The sequence below is a fragment of the Ahaetulla prasina genome, chromosome 1, assembly GCF_028640845.1.
Source record: "Ahaetulla prasina isolate Xishuangbanna chromosome 1, ASM2864084v1, whole genome shotgun sequence".
NCBI lineage: Eukaryota > Metazoa > Chordata > Lepidosauria > Squamata > Colubridae > Ahaetulla > Ahaetulla prasina.
In genome coordinates this window covers 221,242,127-221,257,633 of record NC_080539.1, presented here as the reverse complement: position 1 = coordinate 221,257,633, position 15,507 = coordinate 221,242,127, and the positions used below count along the sequence as shown (strand labels likewise).

At 37.5% G+C, this 15,507-nt stretch overlaps 1 protein-coding gene across 7 annotated transcripts in view; it reads right to left on the bottom strand.

Annotated features, from left to right (window-relative positions):
- Positions 1-15,507, bottom strand: part of COBLL1 (cordon-bleu WH2 repeat protein like 1) — a 121,986-nt gene that overhangs the window by 92,055 nt on the left and 14,424 nt on the right. Inside the window, exon 1 of one of the 7 annotated variants that reach the window (XM_058191580.1) lies at positions 4,659-4,719. The exons of 5 other annotated variants lie outside the window; for them this stretch is intronic. The gene's annotated coding sequence lies outside the window, so the exon portion shown is untranslated. Of the gene's footprint in view, positions 1-2,871; positions 2,891-4,658; positions 4,720-15,507 lie in introns of those variants that run through there. One more of the 7 variants, XM_058191606.1, reaches the window with a different exon arrangement.

Sequence of the window (15,507 nt, the reverse complement as noted above, 5' to 3'; positions counted from 1 at the left end):
TAGTCCAATGTTCCTGGAAGGCACCAAATTAGGGCAGGCTAGACTATATAACTTGGAGCAAACCATTTTGTCTCAGTTACTGTAAGAATATGCCATAAAGACAAATAAAACTCTATAATGTTTTTATATTAATATATTGGTGGATTACTCTCCCTAGACATTTGTTTATTTGCTGCTTTTTTGCGCCACCACAATTCCAAGCAGTTCTTGGCAATCCACATAATACAGTCTTATAAAGCTGCGGACAAGCATTAGTAAATAATTATGTAATACAGCTGAAATGTATTTGCAGCTCATGCAAAATGTTAAATTTCAATATACCTATGGCTTTCAATACTGTTACATTTTAACAAAAAAATTAAAGGACAGTTTAGTAACAAAAATAAACATTTTATTGAGAATTCCATTCCAATGTATACAGAAAAAATATTCCTCCTTCCCATTAGCCCCCATTATATAAATATGCTAGATTTTATACATACAGACACACTGTGTGTGTGTGTGTGTGTGTGTGTGTGTAGGTCTTTGGTTATTCGGGTTTTCTCCCGCGTAAAATTGGAAGTGTCTTGGCAACATTTCGACGAAGGGTCATTCATCATCTTCAGGCTGGTGTTTACAGCTTCGTGCTTCCTTTCCAACAGAACCAGCAGAAAAATAAGTGCATTGCAGAACACAAAAACTCAGTCAGAAAAGAAGACCCAACTTCTTCCCTGGTCCAACACCTTAAAGCCACAGGACATAAAATTGACTTTAAAAATACCAGAACTATCGCCAAAACTGAACACTTTAACAACAGAATAATCAGAGAAGCCATTGAGATAAAAAAACGCCCACACTGAATGAATAAACGAGATGATACCTCCTGCCTACCAGCCATTTAGAAAGCCGTCCTTATCGACAAACGAGTCCCTAACATGAGGAATGACGCCAGACTTACACCCACGAGGGCCACACAGCATGTCACCACCACATCCACGCGGAAAGCAGACTCAAACCCACACCGATGATGAAGCACGACCACGGACCAGAAGCCAGACCGCGGCTGCATCATTAGCCATTTCAAACCCCTCCTATCCATATATGCAGCAGACTGATACCCACCATGAAGATGTAGCACGACCACAAACGAGAATCCAAACAACAGCAATGCATCTCACCAACTCAAATCCCCCTGCAACTCAGACTAACCTGAGCACAACCAAGCCCCCACCCAAACAGAACACCCCCCATCCAATCAGAGTACAGCCAACCCCACTATCCAATCAGAGCACAGCCAAGCCCCCAACCAATCAGAACACACCTCCACCCAATCAGAACACAGCCAAGCTCCCAACCAATCAGTTCAAACCCCACTAGCAGTTAAAAGGAAGAAACAGCTGCGATCACACACTGCTCCCAGAAGCCTGAAGATGACGAATGAGACTTCGTTGAAACGTCGCCAAGACACTTCCAATTTTACGCGGGAGAAAACCCGAATAACCAAAGACCTACATACATACATACATACATACATACATACATACATACATACATACATATATATATCCAAAACTCAGCTCAAATATACATTATACTGACTGATTACATCTTTGAAGTTATAGAGACATAGCACAAGTTTTGATTTTTGTTTCTTTTTTCTTTTCTTTTTTAGCAAACTCTGGTTCCAGGAGTGACTTGGCAATCAGTTTAGCCAACCCAGTAGGAATTAGAAATCAATAAAGAGAGGCTTCTCCGAAACTCTACCTATGCTTTATAGTTGGCACTGAATCATAGCTTCTCTGTGACAGATCTTTTCCTAAACTGGTTTATCAACATTGTTTTCTTGATCACATCATAGAACAGAATCACGAGAGATCACTGATAAGTAAACCCAATGCAGCACTAGTATTAATGGCAAGTACAGGTAATTCTGGACTTATGACCACAACTGAGCCCAAAATTTATGATGCTAAGCAAGACATTTGTTAGATGAGTTTTCCTCCATTTTACAATATTTCTTACAACAGTTGTTAAGTTAGTAACATGGTTATTAAGTGAATCTGGTTTCCCCAATGATTTTGCTTGTCAGAAGGTCACAAAAGGTGATCATGTGACCCCGGGGAAACTGCAACTGTCATACATATAAGTCAAAGCATTGCCAAGCATTTTAATTTTGATCATGTGACTATGGAGATGCTGCAATGTTCGTAAGCATGAAAATAGCAATAGATTTATATACCGCTTCACAGTGCTTTACAGCTCTCTCTAAGATGTTCACAGGATCAGCATATTGCCCCCAACAATCTGGGTCGGTCATAAGTCACTTTTTTCAGTACCATTATAACTCTGAATGATCATTAAATGAACTGTTGCAAGCCCAGGACTACCTGTATATTCCAGAAGGCTTTCTCTCTAGTCACTGCATATAAAATAAATTCAAAGCTCAATATTTCACAATACAGATGTAATTATCAATAGGTTTTGCATTCATTTGTTCCTAATAGTTTATGTGCATGAAGAGGCTTGAGGTCAACCTCAATCTCACCTGTTAGATCAATATGTAAGCATTTGCTTGTTCATCTATTATATCATGATTTAAAATTCAAGTCCACGTCATAAGGACATTTCTGAACCTGCTTTGTTGAAACCTTTCAATAAGGTATTTTCACATTCACATGAATCATCTGAAAAAAGCTATCCAGATATATTTACTTCAAAGAATTTATTGTTACGTTTCTACAACTTCTAAATTATTCTAGTTTAGTAGTGAAAAGTATACAGCACTATTGTGAGGTCTATCTCAGTTAGGGACAGATTATCACAGAGAAAATCTATTTATGTGATCGCTTAGAGACAAAGACAAAGATGGCACTTGATGCATTAAAAAAATACCTTTAAAGATGGGAAACTTCAGCAAAGTTTTCAAGTTTCATGATGAGGCAATGGCATTATCTTGGAAACATCTGGATCTTATCTTCATTCTTTTACAACAGAGCACAAACTTTTCATAAAGCCAGTGTGACAGTAAAACGCCAAAATAAAGCCATCTGTTACACATCAGAAATTTAAATGCATCCATTTTAAAAGGTGAAAAAGCACTAGCTATGTAAACATATTTTTAAATATGCACAATTCAGGGATTCCAGCAGTGGTGGGAAACTCCTATTCTCCTCATTGGCCAAAGCTCTCAAATTCCTATTCTATTCATTGGCTAAAGCCCTCCATGGTCTCCCACTTAAATACTAAAGTCAAGTTCTGCTTAATTTCCAAGTCCAAATAAAATTAGTTAGGCACCGCTAACAAATCTCGAGATACTAAATCCTGGTACTGATAGGTTTATTATTACTGGTAAGGTCTTAAAGTCTTGTTATATTTTAAGTCACAGGTGAAATAATCAGTGGTGAAATCCAAATTTTTTTACTACCGGTTCTGTGGGCATGGTGTGGCTTGGTGGGCTTGGCTTGATGGGTGTGGCCGGGGAAGGATACTACAAAATCTCCATCCCCACCCCACTCCATAGGAAGGATACTGCAAAATTCCCGTTCCCGCCCCACTCCTGGGGGAAGGATATTGCAAAATCTCCATTCCCATCCCACTCTGGGCCCAGCCAGAGGTGGTATTTGCCAAACTGCTCAAAATTTCCGCTACCGGTTCCCCAGAATCTCTCAGAACCTGCTGGATTTCACCCCTGGAAATAATTTAAATGTATGTTTCATGCCAGAATATTTCTTAAGATCATCACATCAAATAAAATGGAAGAGTAATATACCATTTACTTATTACATTTCATTTGAATAAAATTCATTATGATATCAGAGTTTTGTGTATAAATATATTACCGATATATTATTTACTTATTGGATAAAAGGCTATATCAAAGAAAGAGGAAGAGAGGAAAACAGTTCCACAAAACCAGACTGGAACACAGGAACGATTTGTTGTATGACAGACATATATGAGCAAAGAACATTTTATGCTGCCACTCTATTACAGGGCTTACAGATGTTAGACAAAACATTAAAGATTCAGCCACTTGATTTTTCCCACTGTGATACTCTATCATCCATCACCACCCTTCTCCATTCTACAAAGAATAAATAGGTAAAACCCTTGCTGCATAGTGATAAGACAATTTTCAATCTCCATAAAGTAATAAACATTTCCCTTGCTTATTTGTAGAGCCAAAAGTTAGAGTTATAACCCTATCAACTATATTTATCTTGAACATAAGCAGCTTGAATCCTGATGATATCTGCAAACATACAGATATTTTTTTCATTTTTCTTCTGATTTGACCCCCTCATAAATCTAAACGAAGGGTAACAAAACTGAACATTCCATTGGGGAAAAAAATAATAAAAGAAAATCAGCCCCATTTCCTGCTCACCAATGCTAACATCATATCACGTTGTCATGAAAGCCTCTTTTTTTAACCCCATAATTACAATAGATATTTGCAAAATTATTACTGCAAACACATTTTACAAAAAGCATAACAAGCTGTACATTATACAGCATTATAACATCTGTATCTGTATAACAACATTATACAGATGCTGTATTTTTAAGGGGCATCATTGTTGGATAGACTGAGAGCATGAATGCAAATGGATGAATAAAAGCATTGTAGCGATCACGCTGAAATGACAGCATTATGATGAAAAACCCCAGCTACTTACCTCCCGAAAACAAGCAAGAGTTTTCACATGCAGCAAGCAACATCTACTTGGATAATGAAAAAGGGGAGGGGAAAAAAGAAGCTTAAGAACTATCCCAACAGAAAACAGCCTTTCATCAGTAACCCCAGAGGGTAGATGTTGAGTAAACTTTTCGAGCTGTACCCATTTACCACACAAAGCCTGCCTATTGCTAACCTGCAATATTGCAAAGGCTGAAGTTTCAGCTGTTGCTTGAGGTGACGTGATTTCCAAATATGCAGAACTATGCCATAAATAAATTTGCTCTGGGCTGAGTTTTGGCAAGCTGAGAATCTTCCACCACCGTCTCCTCTGATTTTGTTGGCTGATTTTCAGGATAAGAAACTACAGAAAGAAGAACTATCTGTTCAGAGGATGGAAACGGATTAAAAACACAAGGACCACACTGCTACAAATGCAGAGAGAAGAGGCCAGGTGTTTTTGTAAGCCAAGTAATTTTTAGGTGTGTTCCTTTTTATCCCAAGCAAAAGAAGTCTTGTTTGTCAAGCCTACAATGCTCTTATGATTCACTAGATGTATTCATAGCTACAATACCTGAACTGGAAAGGGCTGGAAGAGCAGGATCAAGGCAAGGCTTGCATAATTATGGAGGAACAAAAAGGATTTCTTAACATGCTGATAAGCATCACAGCTTCATATAATGTTTAGCCATTCAGATAAGCAAAGAGCATAATTCAAAGAGAGAAAAATAGACTTGGGGGAAAATGATCCTACAAAGTAATTTTCTTTGAACAATAATGAATAGGAGGAAATGCTTAAAAGTTAAGATTGGTGATTCAATGCAGTTCTCTTAAGAAAACCAGAAAGAGAATCATGGCCATAATAAAGGTTAATGAAGTAAAAAAGTAAAAAGAAGTTTCAGCAAATACAAAACAATAGTTCTATTTTGTTAAATTTAGGAAAATTTATATGGCCACCCAAGTCCTTCTTGGTGACTCTGGGCAGTTTACAAAGATAAAAACTCAATTTAAAAACAATAACCCTCTAACCACCCACCCCCAGTGGTAACAATCAAATAAGCCATTTGATGGGCCCATCCCACTCTGAGTCCCCAGGTTTGTTGGCAAAATCAGGTCTTCAGGGTCTTCCGAAAAAGTGTCAAAGTGGGGGCAAATCTTATTTCTGTGGGGATGATGTTACACAGGGAGGGAGCCACCACAGAGAAGGCCTTTCTTCTTGATCCCACGAGCTGAACCTTTTTAGACAAAAGGACCCATAGCATTCCCTGCCTCCCTACTCTGGTGGGTCAGGTATATGTGATCAGGAAAAGACGATCATTCAACTAACCTGGTCCCAAGCCATGTAGGCTTGATATAAAACAATATCACTTCATCTGACATTTCATATAAACATAAAGATGCTTAAGTGTGGTTTCTATGCATGTTGTTCTGTGTGGTTTCCTATGTAAGTTGTTCTGCGTGGTTTCAGTTACCTCCCATCTTTGGAAAAACAAAAATTTAGCAAGATTTTTGAATTGTACGCATCCGTGTTTTTATATTTGTCACAGAATACCACCACCATATTTGTGTTAAGTGTCTCAATCCAGGAACTGAAAAAATCAGTGCTGTGCTGAGAACTAACTCTAGTTCTTAATTCATCATCACAATTGCAACAATGAAAAAGACTTTTTGCTAACAGGACAATATGAAGATAGATTGCAATGTTATCCATTCTGCCCACTATCCGTACTCCTGCACTACAGTATATGGCCAACGTCTATAATGGTGAGATGCAGCACAAATCACAGAAAAGAGCATATACTGTAAAAGGTTCCTTTCCAGCACTTCTCAAATTGTCTAACTGAGATTATTTACACTGGGAGTTTTTACCAGGATCCTTTAACTATCTTAGAGAGAGAAGATAATAGCAGAAATTCAGCAGTGGCTTTTAGTTTAGTTGTCTAGGGTAGAAAATGAAGGACCAACCAGTGGAACTATAAGGAACTGCTATGTGTGTCCCATTGTTGCCTCCTGCTTCTTTACAAGAGATCAGGGACCTTAGGAAAATGAAGTGTTTCATAAAGTTATTTTCCCAAAACTTTCTTAGCAGAAACCTTGAACGCTTTCAGCTGCTCACAAGATTAGAAAGATTAAACTAATTTTTTATTCAGGAGTGTGTGTGTGTGAGAGAGACAGAGAGAGAGAAAGGGAGGGAGGGGGAGAGGACGGAGGAGAGAGAGAGGGGGGGGGTGGGAACCTGATGAAAATAAAGCTACTATGTTAAGCATATGGGAAAGGAGCATCCAATATTCTTCCTAATTTATCTGATTTAACCTGGCTTTTGAAAAACATCATAGGTAAATGGAATGAGTGTACATAAAACCAATCCAGCGACCACCAGGGGAAAATATTTATGCTTTACTGATTTTACAGGAAAATATTGTTGCAAGTTTCCTATAACGCTTCTAATAGAATGTACATAATTGAACCTGAGACGGAAAATTTATTACTAACCTTGCATTGCTACATAGCTTTATTTCATATTAACTTGCGTAATAGCTTAATAAGTGGGAACTGTGCTTTCCACAGTTTTATTATATTTTCCAAAAGAGACTGAATTTCTATGATGGAAAAAGAGCATGCTGTGGCAAACCTAACCTCTTGCAATCGAGCATAATCTCTGTTTTTAAAGCATGTGTCATGTGAGGCAGGATGCATACTTTTTCCTATGCATAGGAACAATTGTTACATGAGGAATGTTATGCACATAATGAACAATGTTATAAAGGAAGGGGAGAAAAGGGTCTCTCCATATCCCTTAGACAACCTAGCCCTTTTTGCTGAATTAACTGCATTTATTATAAAAATTATTCTCTATACTGTACTTTCACAACAGAGGTCTATCCAAACTCAAGCAGGAATTATTACCTTAGACATAGCATATCATACTGCAAATCAAGCTTAAATATTTAGAATATGTCTTTTAAAGAAAAAGAGGAACTATTTTAAATAATTAAAACAATTTCAATTTTAAATGAGCATTAATTGCAGATGTCCAAAACAAAGCATCATATAAAAATATTTAAGTAACAATTAATGGTTGAACAAAAAAACGGGGAGATGTCTTTTCCTATGCTTTTTTCTTTTCCTTTAAATATTTTTATAATCATAATCTTATTTAACCTTCATTCTAGTGTGGTTTCATTTATGTATATGTATATTTATGCTTAAAGGGACGCAGTGGCTCAGCAGCTAGGACGTTGAGCTTGTCGATTGAAAGATCAGCAGCTCAGCGGTTCAAATCCCTAGTGCTGCTGTGTAATGGGGTGAGCTCCCATTACTTGTCCCAGCTTCTGCCAACCTAGCAGTTTTGAAACACATAAAAATGCAAGTAGAAAAAATAGGGACCACCTTTGGTGGGAAGGTAACAGCGTTCCATGCACCTTTGGCATTGAGTCATGCCGGCCACATGACCACGGAGATGTCTTCAGACAGCGCTGGCTCTTCGGCTTTGAAACGGAGATGAGCACCACCCCCTAGAGTCGGCAATGACTAGCACGTATGTGCGAGGGAAACCTTTACCTTGACTATATTTATGCTTTCTTTGTTTTTGCTTTCTTTGCTGTTTTACTTAAAGTAATAAAATTAATATGTCCTCTCTTACTTTGTTCTTACATGCCACACCAAAAACATTTGGGTGCTTTTCAAAATCATTGGCCTTTGCAGAGCCTTATTTATGAATTCCTTCAGACCATACGATAACTGACATACATAAATATGTGACTATGTTACAAGGGTTGCATGAAAAGTTATGCCTCCAGTGTTAAAAATCACCAATAGATGGCAGTACTGACATACTAAAAACTCTGACATGTTCTTTAGCATCTCTTCATTTAAGTGGGTGGGAAATAGTTGGGAAATAGGTGGGAAATAGGAAATAGTTGGGAAATAGAAATAGGAAATAGAAAGGTTGACTCAGCCTTCCATCCTTTATAAGGTAGGTAAAATGAGGACCCAGATTGTTGGGGGGGGGCAATAAGTTGACTTTGTAAATATACAAATAGAATGAGACTATTGCCTTACACATTGTAAGCCGCCCTGAGTTTTCGGAGAAGGGCAGGATATAAATGTAAACAAAAAAAAATTGCTATTATTCATGAAATGCCTGCAGCAAGTTACTGCATTTTAAGCAACATCCCATAATTGAATTTCTGATTGCTGAAGAGGCTTTCCAATTGAAAATGACTTCTGAAGGAAGGTTGCTGAGCTTAAAAAAAATATAATGACAGTGAGCAAAAAGAGCTTATTTGTGTGATCAAGAGCAAAGTGGATAATCTAAGATAGCAACTGAGAAGTTTCACAAGAAAAAGACTGATGAGTGACTTGTGGATTACTCAAAGATAATTTACTGCCAAGTTTAGCACTTCACAAAAATTTGTGGGATATGTTGTTGTTTTGTAATATCAGAAAGTTTGTGCAAGATGAATTCTTTACATGCTGACCGCAAGGATTAGAATCTCAAGCACTGAAATTTCCCAACTATTGCTGTCAAGCTAAGAGAACGAAGGTATGGAATTTCTTCACAGTATTGTTCCAATTAATGAAATACGGACTCACCACTCTGACTCAGAAAAGAAGCATCGGTCTATGTGTGCACAATTATTAGGCAAGTAAGTATGTTGACCATACCATCATTTTTATGCATATTTTCCAACTCCAAGCTGTATAAACTTGAATGCTTAGTGGATAGAAGCGTATCAGGTGATGTGTATTTGTGTAATGAGGGAGGGTATGGTTTAAGGAGATCAACACCCTATATCAAAGTATGCATAATTATTAGACTGCTTCTTTTCTTCAGGCAAAATGGGCCAAAAAAGAGATGTAACTGACTCTGAAAAGTCGAAAATTGTAAAGTCTCTCAGAGAGATGTAGTACTCCTGAAATTGCTAAGATGTTGGGGTATGATCACAGAACCATCAAACCTTTTGTTGCAAATATTCAACAGGGTGTTGAGAAAAAAAAGATATACATTAAACTGCCAAAGATTTGAGAAGAATCAAATGTGAAGCTATCAGGAATCCATTATCCTTCAGTGCTGTCATAGTCCAGAACTGCAACCTACCTGAAGTACAAGGTGGTCAGTGCTCAGAGACATGGCCAAGATAAGGAAGGCTGAAACACGACCACCACTGAACAAGACACATAAGTTGACTGGTTCTCACCAGTGTACCCCATTCACCATAAACTCCAGATTTGTCATGCAATTTCTAGCTTTTTCCAAAATGTAGGCATAATGTTGTCTGCATGTGTTTGACCCAAATGAAGAGGTGGAATGGACTGTCGGAACCTGGTTGAAATGACAAAGTGTGGAGTTCTTTCATGAAGGCTTTACGAATTTTGTCCACAGTTGGTAGGAGTATATAGTTAATGATATATAGTGAAGAAATAATTGCAGTTAATGAAGAGTTCATTTCAAGGATTATTTTCTTATATCATTTATTAGAGTGTGCTTATTAAGAAAAGATATGGAAGCGGAGACATTACTTTTCACTCATGCCTCATATGTCACATTTTTTACTGTTTAAAATTCTGCTTTGCAACTGGGATGACAAATATGTCATGATGAAGTGTGGTGGTATTTTCAAGAAAATCACCAGTTGAATGTCTTGGATATATGAGATTGCTTACAAGAGAATGTAATTCCCTGTTAGCATGACATATCCCTGATTTATTTTCACTAAACTTCTTTCAAAGAATAGCTAAACACAGCAGTTTACTAAAAATCTATGTGAACACACTATTATGCAAATGAAATTGATTAATGGAGAAGAGTTCACAATAGTACAAGGATCAGCGGACCTGTGGATTCTCCCAAATTCTTTCACCTGCTGATTAACTAAGGGAGAATTAGACAGATATGGGGGAGAGGAAAACTATGCACTTTTTTCCTTAACTTTTTCTTTCTTTCATTCACATCTTTGATCTGGGACCCATAGCTCCTGAATTATCTTCAGTATAATTAAAATGTTTACCAGTTAAGTGCAAATAATAATGCTGATGTTCTGGCTATGTCCACAGTTGTTCAAGAAGATTCCTGGTTTCAAATTATTTAACCACCATAGTAAGATTATCCCTATTTTAAGATATTCTAGAACCAAAAAATGTATGGGAGAAGAAGATGTCTAAACTGCATTTCAGTTGCAAGAATCCACAACTTGTGGCGTCCTAGTTGCTTTCTGAGTTTGTTACCTATTCTGGTAATGAAACATCTGCAAGCAAACAACCAAGGAACTCTCTCTATATGAGGTACATATATTCTCTTCTGTTGATAATTTAAAATCATACCAAAATCTGAACTATAGAATAGAATAGAATTTTATTGGCCAAGTGTGATTGGACACACAAGGAATTTGTCTTGGTGCATATGCTCTCAGTGTACATAAAAGAAAAGATACGTTCATCAAGGTACAACATTTACAACACAATTGATGGTCAATATATCAATATAAATCATAAGGATTGCCAGCAACAAGTTATAGTCATACGGTCATAAGTGGAAAGAGATTGGTGATGGGAACTATGAAACGATTAATAGTAGTGCAGATTCAGTAAATAGTCTGACAGTGTTGAGGGAATTATTTGTTTAGCAGAGTGATGGCCTTCGGGAAAAAACTGTTCTTGTGTCTAGTTGTTCTGGTGTGCAGTGCTCTATAGCGTCGTTTTGAGGGTAGGAGTTGAAACAGTTTATGTCCAGGATGCGAGGGATCTGCAAATATTTTCACGGCCCTCTTCTTGATTCGTGCAGTATACAGGTCCTCAATGGAAGGCAGGTTGGTAGCAATTATTTTTTCTGCAGTTCTAATTATCCTCTGAAGTCTGTGTTTTTCTTGTTGGGTTGCAGAACCGAACCAGACAGTTATAGAGGTGCAAATGACAGACTCAATAATTCCTCTGTAGAACTGGATCAGCAGCTCCTTGGGCAGTTTGAGCTTACTGAGTTGGCGCAGAAAGAACATTCTTTGTTGTCCTTTTTTAATGATGTTTCTGATGTTAGCTGTCCATTTGAGATCTTGCGATATGATAGAACCTAGAAATCTGAAGGTTTCTACTATTGATACTGTGTTGTCAAGTATTGTGAGAGGTGGAAGTATGGAAGGGTTTCTCCTAAAGTCTACCACCATTTCTACGGTTTTGAGTGTGTTCAGTTCCAGATTGTTTTGGTTGCACCACAAGGCTAGTCGTTCGACCTCTTGTCTATATGCGGATTCGTCATTGTCTCGAATGAGACCAATCACTGTTGTGTCATCTGCGAACTTCAGTAGCTTAACAGATGGATCATTGGAGATGCAGTCATTGGTGTACAGAGAGAAGAGAAGTGGGGAGAGCACACAGCCTTGGGGGGCCCCTGTGCTAATTGTACAGGTATTTGATGTGATCTTGCTTAGCTTCACCTGCTGCTTCCTGTTTGTTAGGAAGCTTGTGATCCACTTACAAGTCTGTTCCGGTACCTGTAGCTGGTTTAGCTTAGTTAGAAGAATGTCTGGATTATTCAGAATTATTAAATTATAGATGCTAAGGATCAGAATCCAAAACTGGGTGAATTCTGGTGAATTATAGAGGTTTGTATCATGTGCTAGATCCAGAAAGCTTGACATTTGTTCTCTTCCCCCCAAAGGCAGAAAAGAAAGCGGTATCTGCTTCATAAGATAGTCCTTTCGCATGATAGATGTTAGATATCATCTGTATTGACAAAAAATAAACCTAGGGGCTTTGCCCTACATGAAGTCAACATCCTTTTCCAAATTGCATTCTAAAGGGAAAAGTATAAATTCAATCCATCACACTACCAAAAACACTTTTTCTAATATAGAAGAAAAGGACAACTGGATTATATTTCATTATAAATACATACTATAGGATACAGCTATCCAGTTTCTAATATATTTGTATAAAAGTATTCTCCCGGGTCTACTTCACTATGTGTTTTGGGTTATACCAGGAGTAAACAAGAGAGGATTTTGAAGCTGCTGCTCTAAACGAAGGCTGTTGTCATGGTTAACTGGTACAATGACAGCAGAATGCAAGAAACAGCAGTACATATTATAAATACTGATGGGAGCCTTAGTGTTAAAGCAAGGCAACACACACAGTTCTTTTATAGTGAATAATATCCAGCGATTTATGTAATGTAAGCCACATCCCCAAGTGCACAGTGCTTTTATAAACCACCAGGCAGTGTCACATTAGGTTTATTTTATTTTACTATTCTGTACATATTTTATTAGAATGCATAAGCTAGCATTAAGAATTGTTGCTTTTCATAAATGTTTCTAACAATGAATTTAAGAAACCCTGTATTTTTCACAAAACCTGGTAAGTTAGGCTCCTTTCACATAATAGCTTTATGTAACGCACGGGTGTCAAACTCGTGGCGTCACACTGCCGTCACGTGACATATTGCAACATTTTTCCCCATTGTGGGTATGCCCTGTGCGTGATGTATCTGGCCCAAGGGTCACCAGTTTGACAGCGACATAATGGGTACAACTGCCCAGCAAATGTTATTTCGTATCTATTGCTTTGTTTTAAGAACTTTATGTATAATGTGGTTCATATAAATCATGACTTATGAGGAAAAACGTAGAGTTGCCAGCCAGATTTGTAGCAAAAAGATTTTCCTTGGGATATTTACTGATTTTTTTTTAAATTTTGCCTTTTATTACTTCATAGGTAACTCAAGGCAATGAGTATACATAATATTTATATGTATATATGTATATAACTTATATGTATTATGAATATACATAATACTATACTAATACTAGAGCGGAGGTGGCGCAGTGGTTAGAGTTCAGTACTGCAGGCTACTTTAGCTGACTGCTAGCTGCAGTTCGGCAGTTCAAATCTCACTGGCTCAAGGTTGACTCATCCTTCCATCCTTCCGAGGTGGGTAAAATGACAACCCAGATTGTTGGGGGCAATAGGATGACTCTGTAAACTGCTTAGAGAGGGCTGTAAAAGCACTATGAAGTCTAAGTGCTATTGCTATTGCTATACTTCTCCCATTTGCTTCCTCCTCCTATTTGCCCCACAACAATCACCCTGTAAAATGAGTTGGGCTGAGAGAGATTGACTGGCCCAAGATTACCAAGCTTCCTTTCATGGCTAAAGCCAGAGTTGAACTCACAGTCTCATGCTTTTTAGCCTGGTGCCTTAACCGCTTAACTTTTTAGCCTGGTACTTTAAATGGTAGATCAAACTGGCTCTCCTTCTAGTCAGTTTAGGCTCCTAGAGATTTAATTATTATTTTCATGAGATTTATGTTTTTCTCCTGGCAAGAATACTAGGATTATCTTGGAACTGTCTTTGGTGGGATAGTTCATTCAACTTACCAGCCCTAAAGATTTAGTGATCTCCCATCCAAATAGTGACCAGAACTTCCATGTCAGCCAGATGCTGCCACCTATTGTAAGAATCTGACTACATACTATTGTTTTATATAAAATGCAAGTTACGTTTTTCAAAGCTTGGTTAGGCAATAACAATGTTATTTATGTTTAATATCACTCCAGTTAACATTATAGTTCACTGTTATGCAAAATTTATAGCCTTATTTTAAATATTGGGTAATTTTGGCCCCTCTGTCATCTGAATAGGTTGCTTCAGTTGCCCCATCAATTACTTAATTTCCTGAAAGCTAGAAGTGGAATTTTTTTTTTAATTTACATTTATATCCCGCCCTTCTCCGAAGACTCAGGGCGGCTTACAGTGTATAAGGCAATAGTCTCATTCTATTTGTATATTTTTACAAAGTCAACTTATTGCCCCCCCCCAACAATCTGGGTCCTCATTTTACCTACCTTATAAAGGATGGAAGGCTGAGTTAACCTTGGGCCGGGCTTGAACCTGCAGTAATTGCAGGCTGCTGTGGTTTTTTTTAATAACAGGCTTCTACAGCCTGAGCTACCACGAAAACCACAGTTTTTCAAACTGAAAAGCCCAAAATGTTCTCTCTATTGAGCTAATATTTCATTCAACGTAATGCAGCATTGAGAAGCAGGTTTATTTGTGTTTAGAAGGAAAAAAATGAACACCTGAATAAAATTTAAGTACTTTCTGCAGTTTAAGCTGCAGTGGCTGCAAAAAAACAACAACATTGAATTTGTTCACATATATTAGCACAATGGACTGGATCTTAAAAATAACACTGCTCAGGACCCTAATTTAATTAAGCGAAATGTTAAATCATTTATCTAGAGCAGAAGTTCTTTAATCACTGGAATTTTAAGAAATGTCAAAGCATGATTACTCTTACACTAACACAGAGCAAGCATTGTTCATACTATTCTGGAGCTGTTCAAAGAAACCTTTAAACAACGACTGAGACACATTTCCCATACTAACATGATGTAATTATATTCTGGCATTATAATGAAAACATTATTTACTCTCTTATTTGATCTATCAAATCATTTGCCAAGTATCACCTTATCTTACCAACTATAAGTCATTGCATATGTGCTAACGGTTGTTATATTGCAATGTATATTAGATGGGTTCCCCCACAGTGCCTGTTGGAAAAAACTCTATAAAAACCACTTTGAAAATGCTGAAGTAATTAGGGAGTAACTTTCTCTGTGGTTAGCCTTATTGATCTTTTAATTATGCTTGACTAGATTATCCAGTAATCTGACATTCATATGTTATTCGAAATAGTTTGGAATAACTACTGAGAAGTAATAAATCTCTGTTTCGAATAAGAGAGCCAACTTAGTCTAGTGGTTAAGGCACCAGGCTAGAAACTAGGAGACTGTGAGTTCTAGACCTGCCTTAGGTACAAAGCCAAATAGGTGACCTTGGGGCAGAACTAG